The sequence below is a fragment of the Camellia sinensis genome, chromosome 13 (assembly GCF_055761805.1).
Source record: "Camellia sinensis isolate YWXY chromosome 13, ASM5576180v1, whole genome shotgun sequence".
NCBI classification, from domain to species: domain Eukaryota; kingdom Viridiplantae; phylum Streptophyta; class Magnoliopsida; order Ericales; family Theaceae; genus Camellia; species Camellia sinensis.
The window spans coordinates 74,102,830-74,120,217 of NC_138973.1; the positions used below are offsets into that span (position 1 = coordinate 74,102,830).

Genomic DNA, 17,388 nt, shown 5'->3' on the forward strand with positions numbered 1-17,388 from the left:
TTAGATTTTTCAAGGGTAAAATTATCAATTTGATAAAATATAAACTAATTTGACAAAAATAAATGTCAAACAAATATTTTTGAATTTTTAAAAATTATTTCTACCTACTAAAAATAAAATTATGTAAAATTAATATATCTTTTAGACATCTATTTTTTATTTTTATTAAATTAATTTTTATTATGTGTTTGAATGATGGTCATGTAAAATTAATTTTAAAAAATTAATCATGTAATTTTTATTAATTTTACATAATTTTATTATTGGTGGATAAAAATAATTTTAAAAAAATTAAAAATATTTTTTTAAGATTTATTTTTGTCAAATTAGTTTATATTTTATCAAATTAACGATTTTACCCTTGAAAAATTTAATAATATTTTTAATTGTCCTTATTTGAAATAAGATTTAAAATTCAGGATCAAATGTGTCACAATTGAAAAGTCAAGACAGGTGACACAAGTTCCAAACTATAGGGACTATTAGTGTAATTAATTTTTTTTTTCTTTAAAAAAAAAAACTATATTGTTGCTATTTGAGCGCAAAAAAACCGAATTCCATTCAATTCGTCTGTAGAACTGTTCTGGATTCTCTCTCACTCTCTCTCTCTCTCTCTCTCTCTCTCTCTCAAACCACTTTTTTTGTTTTGTTTTTTGGCATCAAACTTCTGAAGTCCAGTCTTATGGATTTGCTGAGATTTTGCTGCCTTGTGTTTATACATTCAGTGATTGCTTTACTCATCTTCAACAACTCTTAATTCGTCTCAGCTGGTGACATTGTTCACGACGACGATTTGGCTCCTATGAAGCCTGGTTGCGAGAACGATTTCGTACTGGTACCATCTAATTCTTCATTCCCCCCCCCCCCTTTTCTCTCCAACCCAGTTCCTTTCTCTTTGATCCTTCAATTGGGTCTTCATTGTTTTCTTCAATAATGTCTGTGCTCGTGCATTTATGTACAGTCTCTGTAGTTTGGGTCCTATAAACTTTTTTACTATTTTTTGTTTCCTCTTTGCTGGAGCTTTGCTTTGTTTCTTTGTTCCTTGTTTTTATGTTTCAGCTTCAAGATTCTTCTGAATTCAATAGCTTTACATGTGTTTTGTTTTTGTTTTTAGCTTTTTCGTGTGGAAGTGAGCTGCATTTATTTTTTATTCCTACAATTTATTTTTTATTTTTATTATTATTATTATTATTATTTATTTTTCTATATCTACCCACACAATGACCGATCCAGAATTCTAACTTTGAGGGTGAAAACAAATGTAATTCTTAATTGAGAAAACTTACTGAATTTTTTTAAACAAAATTGCTACTGGAGATGTTCTTCTTTGAAGGAATATTCTGACAAATTCAATCAATGGAAATGTCTTTTTTTGTTTGAGTAGTGAAATGTTCTTAAAACCAAAGAAAGGCAATAATTATGTTAAATGGAAATGATTTAGATATACACATACAAAAATCTAAAGCACCAATACACATAAATGTGTGCTTTAGATTTTTGAGTTACTCAATATATATAACACCAATAGCACACATTAAACCAAAAAAAAAAAAAAAAAAAAGCCCCATGGAAAAAATAAACAAGAATGGGGGACTAATATTCGATACAACTCGGTGTCTTATGGTTAATTTTGGGGTGTGAAACCTTACAATTTTTGGACTATCTTACTATTAATAGTATAATGCGGGTCGGGGTCGGGGTGGGGGTGGGGTTTAAATTTTTTGGGGTGCAGTCAGTCAACCCCTTACACCTCCCCTTGGATCTATACTTGTGCAAACACATGCTGTGCAATTGTAATGAATTTTCTGGAAATCAATTTCTGAGGAAGGTAGTAGCGGTGATGAAGTTGCATTCTTTATTTTCCCATATCATAATTGAAATCATGTCCCATTACTTTCATTTTGTAGCTTCTTTTAGTTTAAAATATAAATATCTAATGTGCTTACTCTAGTAAGCTATGAGTGGGAAGGAACTTTTTCATGTTCATTTGAACTATTATCATGAACTTAATATGGCCCACATTGTAGCTGATAAATCCATCTAGTTTCTTACCAATGTGAAAAGTTAAGTTGATTTTTGGATATCTTCATAATTGTTTAATGTTTAGTGCTCCATTGTTTCCTCCCATCACTAGGATTTACTCATCAATATGTCAAAGCTTTTCAGGTGAAAGTTCAAACTTGGGTTGATGGCATTGAGGATGATGAATTTGTTGGTGTCGGTGCTCGATTCGGAACTAACATTGTGTCAAAGGAAAAAAATGCGTACCAAACTCGCCTTACACATTCAGACCCTCGTGATTGTTGTAGTCAACCAAAGAATAAGGTTTTCTTTCCACCCTACACTTCCATTTAGATTTTTTATACACTAACACTGGAGACTTGCAGTGTGTTTAATTCATACCAATTAATTCATAATTTTGATGTTTTTTTTTGTATTATTTATTTATTTTTGTTTTTAGCTTGCTGGAGATGTCATCATGGTGGACCGTGGTAACTGCAAATTCACAACCAAGGCAAATGTTGCACAAGATGCTGGTGCTTCAGCTGTCCTAATTGTAAATAACCAGAAAGGTAATTAGTAATTCCTGCATAATCTTTTATTTGCTGCTTGTGTCAAGAACTTCAGCGTAATCAATTACTGATAGTGTGCACACGTTCCACATCAATTACTGATGGTGTTCCTTACAATGGCCTCCACAGGTCAAATATAGAAAAAAAAGAAAGAAAAAAAAATGAAGACTCGGGGAGAAAAAACTGTTTCTTGTCTAGCTTGCATTGAATTGGAGATTCTTTTGGTTTTAAGGTTACCAATTCTTTGACTTGGTATGCTTGATGGGATATGGAGTGAATGCACCGTAGTTCCATTTTATAATTGTAGATTTGTTGGCACCTGTTATATACAATTCCTCTTTTCTTATTGCTTTTGCTATCCCTTTTATTTATGTCATGATTTAATGGTTGCTTCACATTTGATAATGATGTTCTTCTTACATTTATTATTATTATTATTTGTCGTTTTAAACATTTGAATCCGATTTCTGATGGACATGAATAATGAACCTCGTTTACAGTGTTTTGCATGTAAAATTCTGAAACAGTGGGGAACATGGAGATTGATCACATTTCTAAACTTGCGGTTCTCTCTTTCTATTTCAATAATATCAAACTTGTTTCTGTTACTTGCAGAGCTTTACAAGATGGTTTGTGAACCTAATGAAACTGATTTAGATATACACATACCTGCTGTCTTGTTGCCTCAAGAAGCTGGTGCAAGCTTGGAGAAAATGCTGATGAATGGTTCATTAGGTAAATTTTTCATATTATCTATAGTTTGAAGCAAAACTGAAAATTCCTTATCAAAAGCTAATTTCATATTTGTCTAAACTCTTTAACCTTTTTGTGGCTTCATCAAGTACTTTCTTTTGCTTCTCTTGGAACAAATGGATCTGACTGGCTTTCTGTTATTGGTTTAAACCAGTTATTAATTTATGATGGGTCACTGCTGCAAGGATATAACTACTTTCTATTTTTGGTGTCTGATTTCTGACCAAATGGCTACTCAAAGAGCTTGTAAGGGAAAACATAAATAAATAAAGAGAGAAGAAAAAAAAAAAAAAAACATTTTTGTTTAAAGACAATAAAGCATGATTTGGGTTGTATGAAATATAATATTGTTATTGGAAATGGTAAGCAGTAAATTTGTTTAGGAACAATGTACCTACGTGAACAAGATCTACGGAAAACTTTTTCCAGAAAATGTTTTATGGAGAAAACATTTTTCTATGTTTGGTGGTTGTGGTGGTGAAATGAAGGTAGAGGTTGAGATGGTGGGGCGACGGCGGCGGTGATGGTGGCAGTGATGGTGGCGGTGACCGTGGTGATGGTGGTGGTGGTGGTGGTATGGTGACATTGGTAAATTTTAGTCCAAAAAACATTTTCTACCCAAATAGGTTTGTTTTCCATTGACTTTTGTTTTCTATTGTACCAAACACCAGAAAATAGGGAAAACATTTTCCAAAAAATGTTTTCTGCCCAAACAAACGGAGCTTCAATATAATTATTTACTGATTTTTAAAAACTTGATAAAGTGTAAGTGCTCAAGAGAATTGTTGCCATTGCCTTCTAACTGAAAATCCAATTGAAAAGTGATTCACTAGCCCCACCACCTTTGTGCTGTCTTTTACTGATTCTAATTGAAACTCTTAAGTTCTTTTCATATCCAATAAAAAGTAAAATCCTGTACTTTTACCAAATTTGTTTGGCATAGGTTTTCTCATGTAATCACTTCTACAAGATAGCCTTTTAAGGTTTGACAATTCTCTACAGTGTCTGTGCAGCTATACTCTCCACGACGACCACTAGTTGACATAGCAGAAGTTTTTTTATGGCTTATGGCAGTTGGTACCATCTTGTGTGCATCTTATTGGTCTGCATGGAGTGCAAGAGAAGCAGCTATTGAACAGGACAAGCTATTAAAACTTCTCTTCCATTTCTTAACTATTTAAAAATTTTATTTGATGAAGAGTATCTCTCTTTTACAGTCTTTGTATGTTCACTGATGTATCAAGTTATTTGTTCTTGTAGGATGCTTCAGATGAATTTCCCACCACCAAAGACGCTGTTACTGGTGGTATTGTGGACATCAGCACAGCATCAGCAGTCTTATTTGTTGTTATTGCTTCATGCTTCTTGGTTATACTTTACAAATTAACATCCTCCTGGTTCCTTGAATTTTTGGTGGTTCTTTTTGCCATTGGTGGTGCAGAGGTGTGAGTCATCATTTTCCATTCCGAATTGATATTTACACTAAGAAGCACATACAATTCTAAGAAGATGTGTCTGTGTCAGACACACACATCCAACTGTGTCCTATTAGGGCATCTCCAATTCTTGACTCAAATCTGTATTAAATTTAAATTTGGGTAAAAATCACTCAAAACACCCTTCACTCCTTGAGCCAAACTTATACCAAATTGAGTTTTACTCAAATCTTTACCCAAATCAAGGGAGACTCAAATGCTTACTCAAACTTTTCAAGGCTATTTTTTGGCTATCGAATTTACCACCCTGCCATTATTGAAGTTTCTACTCAAATTTATGGCTAAATATGAGTTTGTCCATTGGAATGTTCTATATCAAATAAAGCTTTTACTCAAATTTGAGTAAAGGCTAGAGATGGCCTTAGTTTTCAATTTTATTAGAATTGAACACACTTCAGACACTTTGGGGAGACCCTTGTCCATTGCTTAGACGCACATGAAACACAATGCAAATTTGAAGAAAATAGCTTAAGATCCAATTTTAAAATAAAAATTGTGAATTTTACCTATTAATCCCTCTAGAATTTTTAATTTGAGGAATTATAAAGTCCAAAACTTCCAATTCGTTTATGAATAGAGTTTTCAAAAGAAGAAATTATCATAGTAAACATTTTGTTCACATTTGTTCCAATGTGGAAAAATTATTTCTTACTATATTGATATAATTTATTGTCAATAAATTTGTACTATAAAATATGAAGAAATAGTTATTCTTTTCATGTATATATAAATATATATTTATTTTGTTGTTTACTTGCCTGTCATGTCTCGATTTTTTTGAACATTGTCATCTCAATGTGTCATGTTGTCTTGTGTTGTATCCGTGCTTATTAGCAATCTGCACATGTGTTACTACATACTAGCATAATATGCAAATGTATCCACTTGCATATATATATGCATATATATGTATTTGTGTGCATAAATCTTCTTCATCTATTTATCTATTACCTTGCAAACTTAGTTACGCAATTTGAGTCCACATGATTTGAAATCTGAACATGCCGGATGTTGGCTTGTTTGTGGTTGTTAATGAATTCTGATTTTTAGTTTCTTGTACTCGCAAACTTGCTTGGTTGCCTTGTGTTAAAATTGATGTATTATTGATTGATATATTGATATGTTGATTTCTATTACAATGATTCATGATTCCTATATATAGAAGAGGGTGAGTGTGTAGTAGGTAAGGAGTAGGTGAAGTGGAGGTGGTAGTGGTGTAGTGGGTTAGGTTTAGTGGAGTAGGTGAGGTGGTAGTGGTGTAGTGAGTTAGGTTTAGTGGAGTAGGTTTAAGTGGGTGAAGTAGGTGATAGGTTTTAACAGCCCCCCGCAAACTCAAGGGGGATAGGAACTAACCAACTTGAGTTTGGAGAGAGTAACAAAACAAGAAAATACATAAAAATAAAAGAGGATAGGAGACACTGTATGGTCGTGTCAGACCATTGGTTAAGACACTGGATGATGGTGTCATAACGTTGTAGAGGACACTGTATGGGGGTGTCATAACGTTGTAGAGGACACTGTATGGTGGTGTCATAACGGTGTAGAGGACACTGGATGGCGGTGTCAGACCGATGTAGAAGACAGTTTATGGGGTCATGTCGGACCGTTGTAGTAGACAATGTTGTGACAGTTGTTGTGACAGTTTACAGAGTCTTGCTGGACCCTTGTAGAAACTAACCGGAATCAATGTCGGGACAGTTTACAGAGTCTTGTCGGACCCATGAAGGAGCTAACCGGAATCAATGTCGGGACAGTTTACAGAGTCTTGTCGGACCCGTGTAGAAACTAACCGGAATCAATGTCGGGACAGTTTACAGAGTCTTGTCGGACCCTTGTAGAAACTAACCGGAATCAATGTCGGGACAGTTTACAGAGTCTTGTCGGACCCCTAAAAAGTCGCACCCTCAAAAGGTGTGCCCAATCTATCAAAAAGCGTGCCATCAAAAGGCGAGGCACGTGAACGACAGAGTGGCGTGTCGGCCGCGTCGTCAGTGTCGATATAAACCAATGCGGAGGCTGTGCTTGAGGCAGAAGCGAAGACAAAAAAACCTGGGAAAAAACTTCTGAAAAACTCTTCATTTTCTGAGAGAGATATTCGTTTTTCTGAGAGATTGCCTCTAAGAGCTGCAAATCTTGAAACACTCCCCTTCCGAACATTATCAGTCTGAAATTGCTATTTCGCTGAAACACTCAGCAACCCAAAAAACATGGCCTCTTCTTCCCGTTCAGCTACCCAGAATATGGCCTCTTCATCCCGTGGTCTACTCACTCTCTTTCCCGACCTCAACGAGTCAACAAGAGAGATAACTGGTGCGGAGGCCCGTGAACCTCAACCCAACACCTCTGTGTTTGCTCCGTTGAACTTTCCGATGCGGTCGGTGGAGCAAAAAATGGCGGTGCAAACTGATATTGAGGCCAATCAGTATACTCTGAAGTCATGTGTGGAAACCATGACTGCGGTCACAAACTTGTCGCACCGGCTGCAGAGCAGGACAAATGAGGTGCAACAGTTAAACTCCCAGCTGGCTCTGGTCCAACGCATGTATAAGGATGCGCGAGCAGAGATAAGTGTGCTAAAGGCAGAAAACAAGGAGCTGAAGCGGAAGGCCACAGTGATGTTCCGATTTGGAGGTCCACCATATGCTGTAGTGGAGGAGCAGGGAGGAGGCAACGTGCTTGGTGGTCTAGGAAACACAGAGGCAACACCGTCAAGGGCCGTCCAGGACGGAGGCAAGAAGAAGAGACCGGCGGCAGAGTAGAGAAGAAAATCCTGCCTGTGGATGTTTTTTTTTTTTTTTTTTTTTGTGTGTAAAATTGTGAACGGGGTTGATCCCTAAGATGAATAAAAGATGGTTTGGTGTGCAAAGCTATATGGTATGAATGGAATTTAAAAATAAGGTGTAAGAAAAATAAAGAAAGAAATAATAAGAATAAATGTGAAATCAAAATGAAAGATGGGTTCTATACGGATTTGTGAAAAAAACAGCAATGGTGTTTGGAAATATATATATATATATATATTTTTTTTTTTTTGAGTGGGTGGGGTTGCTGCGGAAAGATTCCAAAGCTTGAATGGCAGCAGCTCTTTTTTTGTTTTTTGTTTTACTTATGGTATGCGGCAGCTGCCATGGCTCCCACAAATGGTCCAACCCAGAAGATCCAATGCTGAACCCAGACTTGTGGATTGTTGTAGATAACAGTAGCACCAAAGCTCATGCCGTCGAAGGACCATGCGATGCCAGCGGTGCAGTAGACGAGGACGAAGATCATGCCGCCGAAGGACCATGCGATGCCGAGGATTCCGACGCCGTCGCATGGTCCGGTTTGCTTCTTGTGACCGATGACTGTAGCGACAGTGACGTAGAGGAAGAGGAGTGTGGCTAGGAACTCTGCGAACACTGCGCTGAGAACTGGTCCTTCGGTCACGTCCGAAGAAGCCCCTCCGGCCGCAGCCATTGTAAGAGATTCTTAGTTGGTTAGATTGGAAGGAGATGAGTGCTGGTTGCACCGCCGTCAACGGCGGTGGTGGGCGGCGAAGGGTAGGGCTTTTGGAGGTTTTGCTCTGGCGAGGTATGTGTAAAAAAATCTTAGCGGACTAGGTTGAGGTCCGGCGGGCGGCTAAGGTGAGGTTGCCGCCCGCCGGGGAAGCAAAAATATTAGGTTCTAAACCCGCTCTGATACCATGTTAAAATTGATGTATTATTGATTGATATATTGATATGTTGATTTCTATTACAATGATTCATGATTCCTATATATAGAAGAGGGTGAGTGTGTAGTAGGTAAGGAGTAGGTGAAGTGGAGGTGGTAGTGGTGTAGTGGGTTAGGTTTAGTGGAGTAGGTGAGGTGGTAGTGGTGTAGTGGGTTAGGTTTAGTGGAGTAGGTTTAAGTGGGTGAAGTAGGTGATAGGTTTTAACACCTTGCTATCAAGGTACAATTATTCTTCTCTTCTTGACATTTGCCTTCTATCATTCTATGAAAGTCTGCATTTGTTGATATAAGCTTGTTGTACACTAAATTATGACCTTTTGCTTTGAATCCATGCTTTATTTGTGACCCTGTAGTTATTTTGCAACATGCAATATGATTGCAAAAGAATTTGTGCAACCTGTTAGAATTTTTTGTGACTCATAAGCAGCACCAGGTGTGTATGAAGTTGCAAAACCTGTGGGATTTGGTTAAAATTAGACAGAACTTAAACCTCCTGAGAAAGAGAGATAGAAACAAAGAACAAATTTCTTGTGGATCTGCAATGAGAATCAAGCAGTAAGGACAAGGTGGTGGTGGAAAAAAAAAAAAAAAACCTTTGCATGTTTCTTGTCTTCTTTTTTAGTTTTCTTGTACTTCAGCTCTTATACTCTCTGAGCAAAAACCTGAAAATCTTTAATTTGGCCCTGTTTCTGGTTAAGTTTGGATTTTTGGACTTTAACTTGCATATCAGTACGATGGTTGAGCCAGCTCTTCCTCTGGAGGTATATTAATATAATGTTGTTTCAATGGTAGGGGAGTAAGAGTAATTTTCATTTTGGCAAAGGATATATTGTACCAGTGAAGGAATATCACATGTCTAGAGTTTTAGATGTCTATATCCTCTTATTTGGGCGTAAGAAATAATTTTCCGTGAGCACAAAATATTTGTTTAATAGTTCAGAATCAGGTGAGCAAGAATGCCAACTGCATGATTTGATGCTTCCATTGAAATTCTTAACAATCCAACATACCTGACTTTGTGTGGGTAGATTATGCTTCCATTGAAATTATTAACAATCCTACTTACCTAACCTCAATTTTCTTAGATTGCGCTTAAGTCTCTTTTGTGTACCTAGCAGAAACAATGATTTCTGCTGTCAACTTTTCATGAATGAGGATGACTAATTTGCTTATGTTATGTGCACATTCTTCTTTCATCTTTCTCTGTAATTCATTTTAATTCTCCTCTATCCCACCCCCCACCTCCCTTTTTTTAAATAAAGATCTTTTAATCTAAGTTAATTGACAATGTCATTTTGGTCATTACTTCCATTCAACATCAACCTGTACAGTTTCTAAGGTACCATGCATCCCAATCCCTCCCCCACACAAAAGAAAAGAACGAAAGTATATAAGCTGGAAAAAGTGGATAAGGACGGGTACATAATGGGTCAAATGCGATAGATCAAGCATGTGAAACATCAAAGTGACTTAATGAGCTCTATTTGATTTTGTTGAGATTATATCAATTTTTTTGGATAATAAAAAATTGTAGATCTTTGGAGAAAGTTATTCACTGAGCAATTGTGAAAACCTGTTCTGAGGTTTAGGAGGGACTGATCCATGAGAGAGAGAGAGAGAGAGAGGAGTTGGGCTGCAGTGTCTGTGGCTTCAATCACTATTGCTGGTGGTGTTTTTAATTGTCATTTTTGTATTGGATTTTTACTGTGAGACGGGACTTATTTTCCAATAAAAGAAATATGAATATAGGTTAGGGTATAAGGGTACGTAAGTGTCAATGGAACTGTGTGAGCAGCCAGATTTGACAGAGAAGCTATTGTAATTTTGTTAAAGAGGGACCTCTCAAGTATATTAACTAAGCTTGGATGGCTTAGAGAGACATGTGGGACAAGTCTAACAAATTTAAGATAAATGAAGGTATGTTTCTGCATTTGTGAGAACCTCAGGGAGGTAAGTTGAATGATTATGGGGGGAAAAAAAAAGATAAGGAAAGAAAGAAATATATTGCCATGAAAGGATAATATGACTGACAAACTTGTTTATAGGATGGAGGAAATAATATGATTTTCACTAAAAGTGGAGTGGAATAGTGAAGCAGGCAGGCAGTATGATGCTTGCATGTTGAGAGTGGTAATATATCACAATTCAATCATTATTTGTGAACAGTGTTGTGGTAATATAAAATAATTACTTGGAAAGGCCTCAAGTACATTTAGTACTATGTCATGCTTTCAGATTTAGGTTCACAGTGTTTGTTTAATTCTGGTAATGGCAAAATATTCTGGATAGATTTCCATTCTATATAATGAATGTTTCACGATTCAATTATTATCTATATATCTATATATTATTTATTTATTTTGCATGGGGTTCTGATGACACACTATCAACCACTTTCCTTTTATCAAAAGTTTGCAATATGTCATTGGCATGTGTCATTTTCTGTTGATCTGCCAATGTGTTATTTATTCTTTCTAATGAATTGGTGGATGTGCTGATAATTGCATTAGAGCCTTCCATATAGTTATGAGATTTTAGATTTTCCTTTTGAAGTTTTGGGGGAACTAAGTGGGCAAGTACTTTTTCAGGGGGTTCAAACGTACGGAAGAATTATTCATTGAAGTACCTTTCATTGGGGCTGTCTCATACCTTACTTTGGTTGTTTCTCCATTCTGCATAGCATTTGCTGTTTTTTGGGCAGTTTACAGAAATATCTCCTTTGCCTGGATAGGCCAAGATGTACTTGTAAGGATGAACTTTGTATTTTTGCTTTTGGAAATTATTCTTCTAGCAATTTTACATTATTTTACCCTTGTTGGCATAGGCTTTCCCCCTGTCTGATAAAAATAACTTTTGGCCTTTTCTATTGACCAATATGGTGAATTCTTGAGAGATAGTTGACGGCAACCAACCAACCAGCAAACTAAGCCTTGTGAATCCTTTTCCGTCAACTATATGTGTGATTTTACGAATCAGGTCAATTATATGTCGTGCAAGAAAGCACACCAGACGGGATTGGCTACATGAATCCTTTTCTGCTATTCTGGTCTATCAAGGGCTATGTGTGCAGTTAAATCAAATAAATTCATATTCTTTTTTACTATAATGAGAATAGGATAACCAAAATATCTTTGGTATAATCTTTAGTGAGAGTTAGAAAATTGAGATCTACATTACACAACAGTAAAATAGATGAACCCAAGAGCATGAGTAGCTTATGCATGCCAAGTATTTTGTCCATGCATAGGCTTTTCTAAGTTCATGCAGCGTTCAAATAATGATATTTTTCTTTTATCTCTTCTTCAATCAGGGAATTGCATTGATAATTACAATTCTTCAGATCGTGTGTGTACCAAATCTCAAGGTAATGATTCTGAATCAATTGTATTCATTGCTGCTAAATGACTATTTTAAACATGCCTGGACCATTTCTTAGATTCTTTGGATTTCCATAGCGCCAATTATAGTATAATTTGTTTTTATTTAGGCTTTTTATATAAAATAATTCAAGGCTTCACACAAACTTGAAGAAGTTGAAAATCCCAGGTACATGTTGTATAACAAAATACGAAGAATTTTGCTAATAATCAAAATGGTTGCGATTCTTGTGTCTGTCCATCTAAGTCACTAGTCTGTGTATAATTTAATTTGTATGTTTATTTTGCTCAATCAAGCTTGTTGACTGTAATAACCCGACCCTCTTATGTGCTTTACATTTCTAGTTATATGCATAATTACTTATTTAGTGTGAAATTCCATGTGGAGTTGTGCTTACATATTTGAATTATTTAATTATGTCATTCTATCTGTTGGTTATTGGAGAAATCTGTTAAAATTACGATGCTGAATTTGAAATTGGAAGCCGTAGAGGCGCGATAACCGAAAATTGACTTTACATTTATGATTCGCATAATTTTTAGGACATAATATTAAGTTTTGTAAAAATTTGATTCGTAACGAATTAATTGGGAAAATTTAGAGTCAACACTCTTAGAACTTAGACTAGATAGATATAAAAGACATGGATGACTTAATATCTCCTGAGAGAGGGAGAGAAGGAGCTAGAGAAGAAGAGGGAAGAAGAGTGGGTCAACAAGAGTGAGGATTGAAAGAATTGAAAAGGGCTTTGAGACTAGAATTCAAGGTATGTATAATCTAACTAGAACATCCATCTCTCTCTCTCTATTTGATTTGAGAATGAAATCTTTACATTCATGTTAGTTAGGGTTTACAACAAGAGCCTTGCTTATGGTAGTTGGTTGCTTTGATGGATGATCCTTGTGTTTGAGGTTGTTTTGAGCTATGTTCCTTTAGCTCTACTTGTTTTGACCTGACACATACATCTTGTTGTTTATAGAGAAATATTGTGATCAACCAAGCATGGATGAAATATAAAGAATTTGGGATGTGTATATGAGTTTAAGAGGAAAATGGACTCATTATGCTTGTGATTCATGTTCATTATGATGATATATCATGATATTGAGCTAATTTTTCCCTATCTTATACCTTTCAATGAGTTTGGTTAGTTGAGTTTTTGTCTAGGTTTCGGACTGCCAAAACAGGGTATACGACTGCACGGGCGGGGCCCTTGGCCGCACGTGCGGGAGGCACAGCCGCACGTGCGGAAAATAGGGAAAAAAGATTGGGCTACGCTGTAATAAAAGCATGTGCGGTCCGCACGTGCGGTGGGGACTTTTGCACGTGCGGCCCAAGCTGAAAAATTCTATAATTTTCTTTCGCTCTTTTCGATCCTCTAAATGTGTTATTATGTTCATTCGATGTTCCTACAATGCATTTAATTACATGAAACTTAACAAATCGAATAATTGAGAAATAAGAGGAAACTAAGGAAAGGTGATGTACTTACGAGTTGAGTGCTATGTGTAGGGCACGTACAGGAGGGGACCAGCGCTCACCCGCATCACTATGAGTGATAGTAGTGTAATATCATGCTCTATTCACGTATTGTGTTTATATATGTTGTTCGGTATCTTTTTCACTCTTTTTTTTAGTAAACAACTTATGTTATACGAGATATGTTTGATATATGTTTGAACTTTGGCATATGAGATATGGACCTGAGGTCATTCTGTTTGCTAATACGATGGGCCCAAGGCCGTTCTGTACTACGATGGGCCCAAGGCCGTTCTGTATTACATTGGGCCTAAGGCCGTTTTGTCTTATATGGGCCCGAGGCCGTTCAGGAAGGGAAATATGAATAAGACCAACTTATGATAATATGCACTGTTAAATTATAGTCGTACTCTTGATCTATTTGTATTACTATCATTCACTGAGCCTTGCTTAGTCCATTTTTTTTTATGGATGTTTTGTAGGTGACCAGGTTGCAGGACAACCTTTGGTCAGCCCAGGAGCCTTTTGCTGGACCCGTTTTGCTGAGTCACTTGAAGTGACTCTTTTGTTTATTTTTGGGAAACCCGTATGTTGGCATATTTTGTTGGATTTCAGAAGAATAGACATGTGTATATATTGTCAATACTTGACTTTTGGGTCGTCCCCCTTTTTCACATCCAGTAATGTAAATGGTGTATGGAATGTTATGTACTTATGTATGGTAATGCATTAAGATCCTGGCATCTAGTCACAGCTCAATGAATGTTTTATTCTATTATTTTTTGCTTCCGTTCCGGTCCCAATATTGAGTAAAACTTATTATAGCAAAGTTGAGGCCTTAGGCTAAGCTGGTCATATCCAAACTTTCAGGGGCAGGTTTGGGTCGTGACATTGACCGTCCTGCACAAGCTAACTTTCAGCTCGAATTCCAAGCATCACCACCACACAAGGCTATTCACAAATAATGGCTTTTGGCTTTATTAGGCATGTCAAGGATGAGGTAATTGCTGCACAGCTAAATGAAATTTACCCGACAGGAAAGAGAAGAAACCGATAAAAGCAAACATTCTATGAGCCTGATAAGAATGAATTAGAAGTGAGTGAGTTTATGGGTTACACAAGTTTGTCCATGTGTGATAAGCAAAATAACCACTCCTTTCCAAAGACAATGGAAAAGGAGAACAGTGAAAGTTGTCCAATGCTAAACAGGATCTTTTATTTATTTGTTTGTTTGTGTATTCCATTTCCCCTGTAATATAGGGTGCAATTTTTGAGGTTACACGGTGTTTGTGCCTATGAACATGCTTGGCTAGGTTAGTTAATAGACAGGCTTGGTTATTTGTGAAAAAGTTCAATTTGGGGTGCACACTCACTTTTCTTCATTTAAGGGAACCCTAGATTTCTTAGTTTAGTAGTTCCAAGTTTCATTGCTGAAATAAAAATTGTGTCAGCAGTACACTGTGGTCTGAACAGTTTTCAAAACCAAAAGCGTTTCTCACTTCATGTTTTCTTTGACATGGTTCTGTGTATTTTGCGAATCAGGTGGGTACTGTTCTTCTCGGTTGTGCCTTCTTGTACGACATATTTTGGGTGTTTGTTTCGAAGAAGTTGTTCCATGAAAGTGTGATGATTGTGGTAAGTAATCCTCTCAATATTTCCTGCACTATGCTAGCTGGTTCAGAATAATATCACTTTTGAGTCGTTAACAATAATTTGGAACTTTATAGGTAGCTCGTGGTGATAAAAGCGGAGAGGATGGTATTCCAATGCTACTGAAGATTCCATGCATGTTTGATCCATGGGCTGGTTACAGTATCATTGGCTTTGGTGACATCCTTTTACCAGGATTGCTAATAGCATTTTCACTTCGGTTTGACTTCTGCAGCCTTGTCTGGAAACGATTTTTGTTCCTGATTGGTCCCTGAAACTTGAAACTTGTGGAGCATAGTTAATTTTAATCGATGATTCTTGAAGTTAGGTTTATGTATTTTCCTATTCCACTGGTTTCTTCTCTCTCTCTCTCTCTCTTGTTTTTTTGGCTGGGTATATTTCCCATATTTCATTGTTTTTGAATAGTTTTGAATCCAGGGAAAGTTAATGGTAGGACTTATGCTTTTATGGACAAGAACCGCCCATATGCTTATTACTTTCTTTGAGACTTGTCTGACTAAAGTTTCACAACAGACTTGGATCTTGAAGCATGTCAAAATTGGAATATTTAGACTAGAAACTTTATGAACTTCGTATATTCATGGAGTTCCTTCGCTCAATCTAATTGATACAGTAGTCTGTTCTTAAAAAGAAAATAATAATAAACTGCCCTAATGCTCCATTTGGTGGCCAAATTGAAGTGATGTGGGTTGTCCTTGGCAGGTTTGATTGGTTGGCAAAGAAGACTCTGAGCTGGATACTTTTTGTGGGCAATGTTTGCTTATGGATTAGGTAAGAAATTATACAGAAACCATGTCAAGCTTGCTACAATTATATCAAGGAGTCTATAATTTATTAGTAAAATGCAACCAAGCAATGAAGTAGAAAGAACATTACAACAGCTGCTATAGTTTTATTGCCATTTTTTTTTTGGTTGTATATTGAAATTTTGAAACTCGAGATGTTATTAAATCTAAAATATATTGCATTGCAGGTCTGCTTATTACTTATGTGGCACTGAACTTGATGGACGATCATGGCCGACCGGCATTGCTATATATTGTCCCGCTCACACTAGATAATTTTCACCTCGAGAAGCAAAGAGAAACCTTGTTCAATGCAAAATGACTTTATATTATCCAATTAAAAAATAAATAAATAAATTTGCACGTCGATGCAGGGACTTTTTGACGCTGGGAGGAAGAGAGGTGATCTGACAATTCTGTGGACAAGAGGGCTACCAGAAAGGGTTGGCCCTCATATCCGACTCCAACCCACTAAAGAATATAGTCAATAGAAATGAGACATGTTCTTCTAATTGTATCATTATAACATGTAGATCATCAATGTTATGGTAAATAACCAGTCTATTGTTTTCAGTGTTTCATGTTTTAGTCCCTGATTAATTGTTGTCTTCTTTTTATATGAAGATGTACAGCAAATGTTACTTTTGGTTTGGGTAAATTATACTTTGGAGTTTTCTTAAGTGTGCAAGTGCACACCATGTGCCACTTACACAAAAAGTGTAAGTGTAAGGTGTAAGTATAAGTATAAGGTGTAAGTGTAAGTGTAAGGTGTAAGGTGTAAGTGGGTTGCACATGGTGTGCAACCTCAAAAAAGGTGTAAGTGTAAGGTTTAATTTTTTACAAAAGGTGTAAGTGTAAGGTGTAAGTGTAAGGTATAAGGTGTAAGGTGTAAGTTGCACACCATAACCAAACCCTTATACTTTTAGTCCCTATAGTTTAAATGAAACGTCACTTTAGTTCTTGTAGTTTTAATTTGAAAACTTTGAATTCTATATTTTCAGTTTGTTGCAATGTTGTCGGTCAACCATGTATTGTTAACATTTTGGAGGGAAAAATAATACATAAAACTAAAGGGAGTGGAATTCAAAAGAAATTATAGAGATTACTTGTATAATATATTCATTACATTGATAGTCCTTATAATTTCAGTTTAATATCATTTTGAGCTCTCTAATTTTTACACATGGTCATCTTCTGTTCTAAATTTTAATAAGTGACAGAGGGATCACATTGTAATAAAATAATACTGAAAGTGCAGGATTTAAATTGAAATTCTAAGAGTTAAAGTCAAATTTCACAAAAATAAGAGGAATTGTTTTCAGTGTTTAATATATGTGAATATTTTTTTCCCCAATGTCTGTGAGGGCCAACGAAATCCTATTTGGCATTATGGAAGAGCTTTAATTCCACACTTCCGTAGCCAAACATGCCTAACCCATTAGACAGCTTTGGTCTACATTCATTATTATTGGCATGAACATGCTTTAAGTTCACTTAAAATGAGACGCATAAAGTCATGATTAATCCATCAATGATATTCTT

General features: G+C 36.1%; 1 pseudogene across 1 annotated transcript; it reads left to right on the forward strand.

Annotated features, from left to right (window-relative positions):
* The first annotated feature begins 573 nt into the window (after positions 1 to 573).
* On the forward strand, positions 574 to 16,194 carry LOC114281818 (signal peptide peptidase-like 2; annotated as a pseudogene). The gene is made up of 13 exons (XR_014349057.1): positions 574 to 835; positions 2,167 to 2,325; positions 2,462 to 2,573; positions 3,189 to 3,308; positions 4,329 to 4,478; positions 4,585 to 4,771; positions 5,873 to 5,907; positions 11,103 to 11,278; positions 11,844 to 11,897; positions 14,933 to 15,025; positions 15,118 to 15,260; positions 15,764 to 15,832; positions 16,035 to 16,194. The product of XR_014349057.1 is annotated as a signal peptide peptidase-like 2 (transcript).
* Positions 16,195 to 17,388: the final 1,194 nt, after the last annotated feature.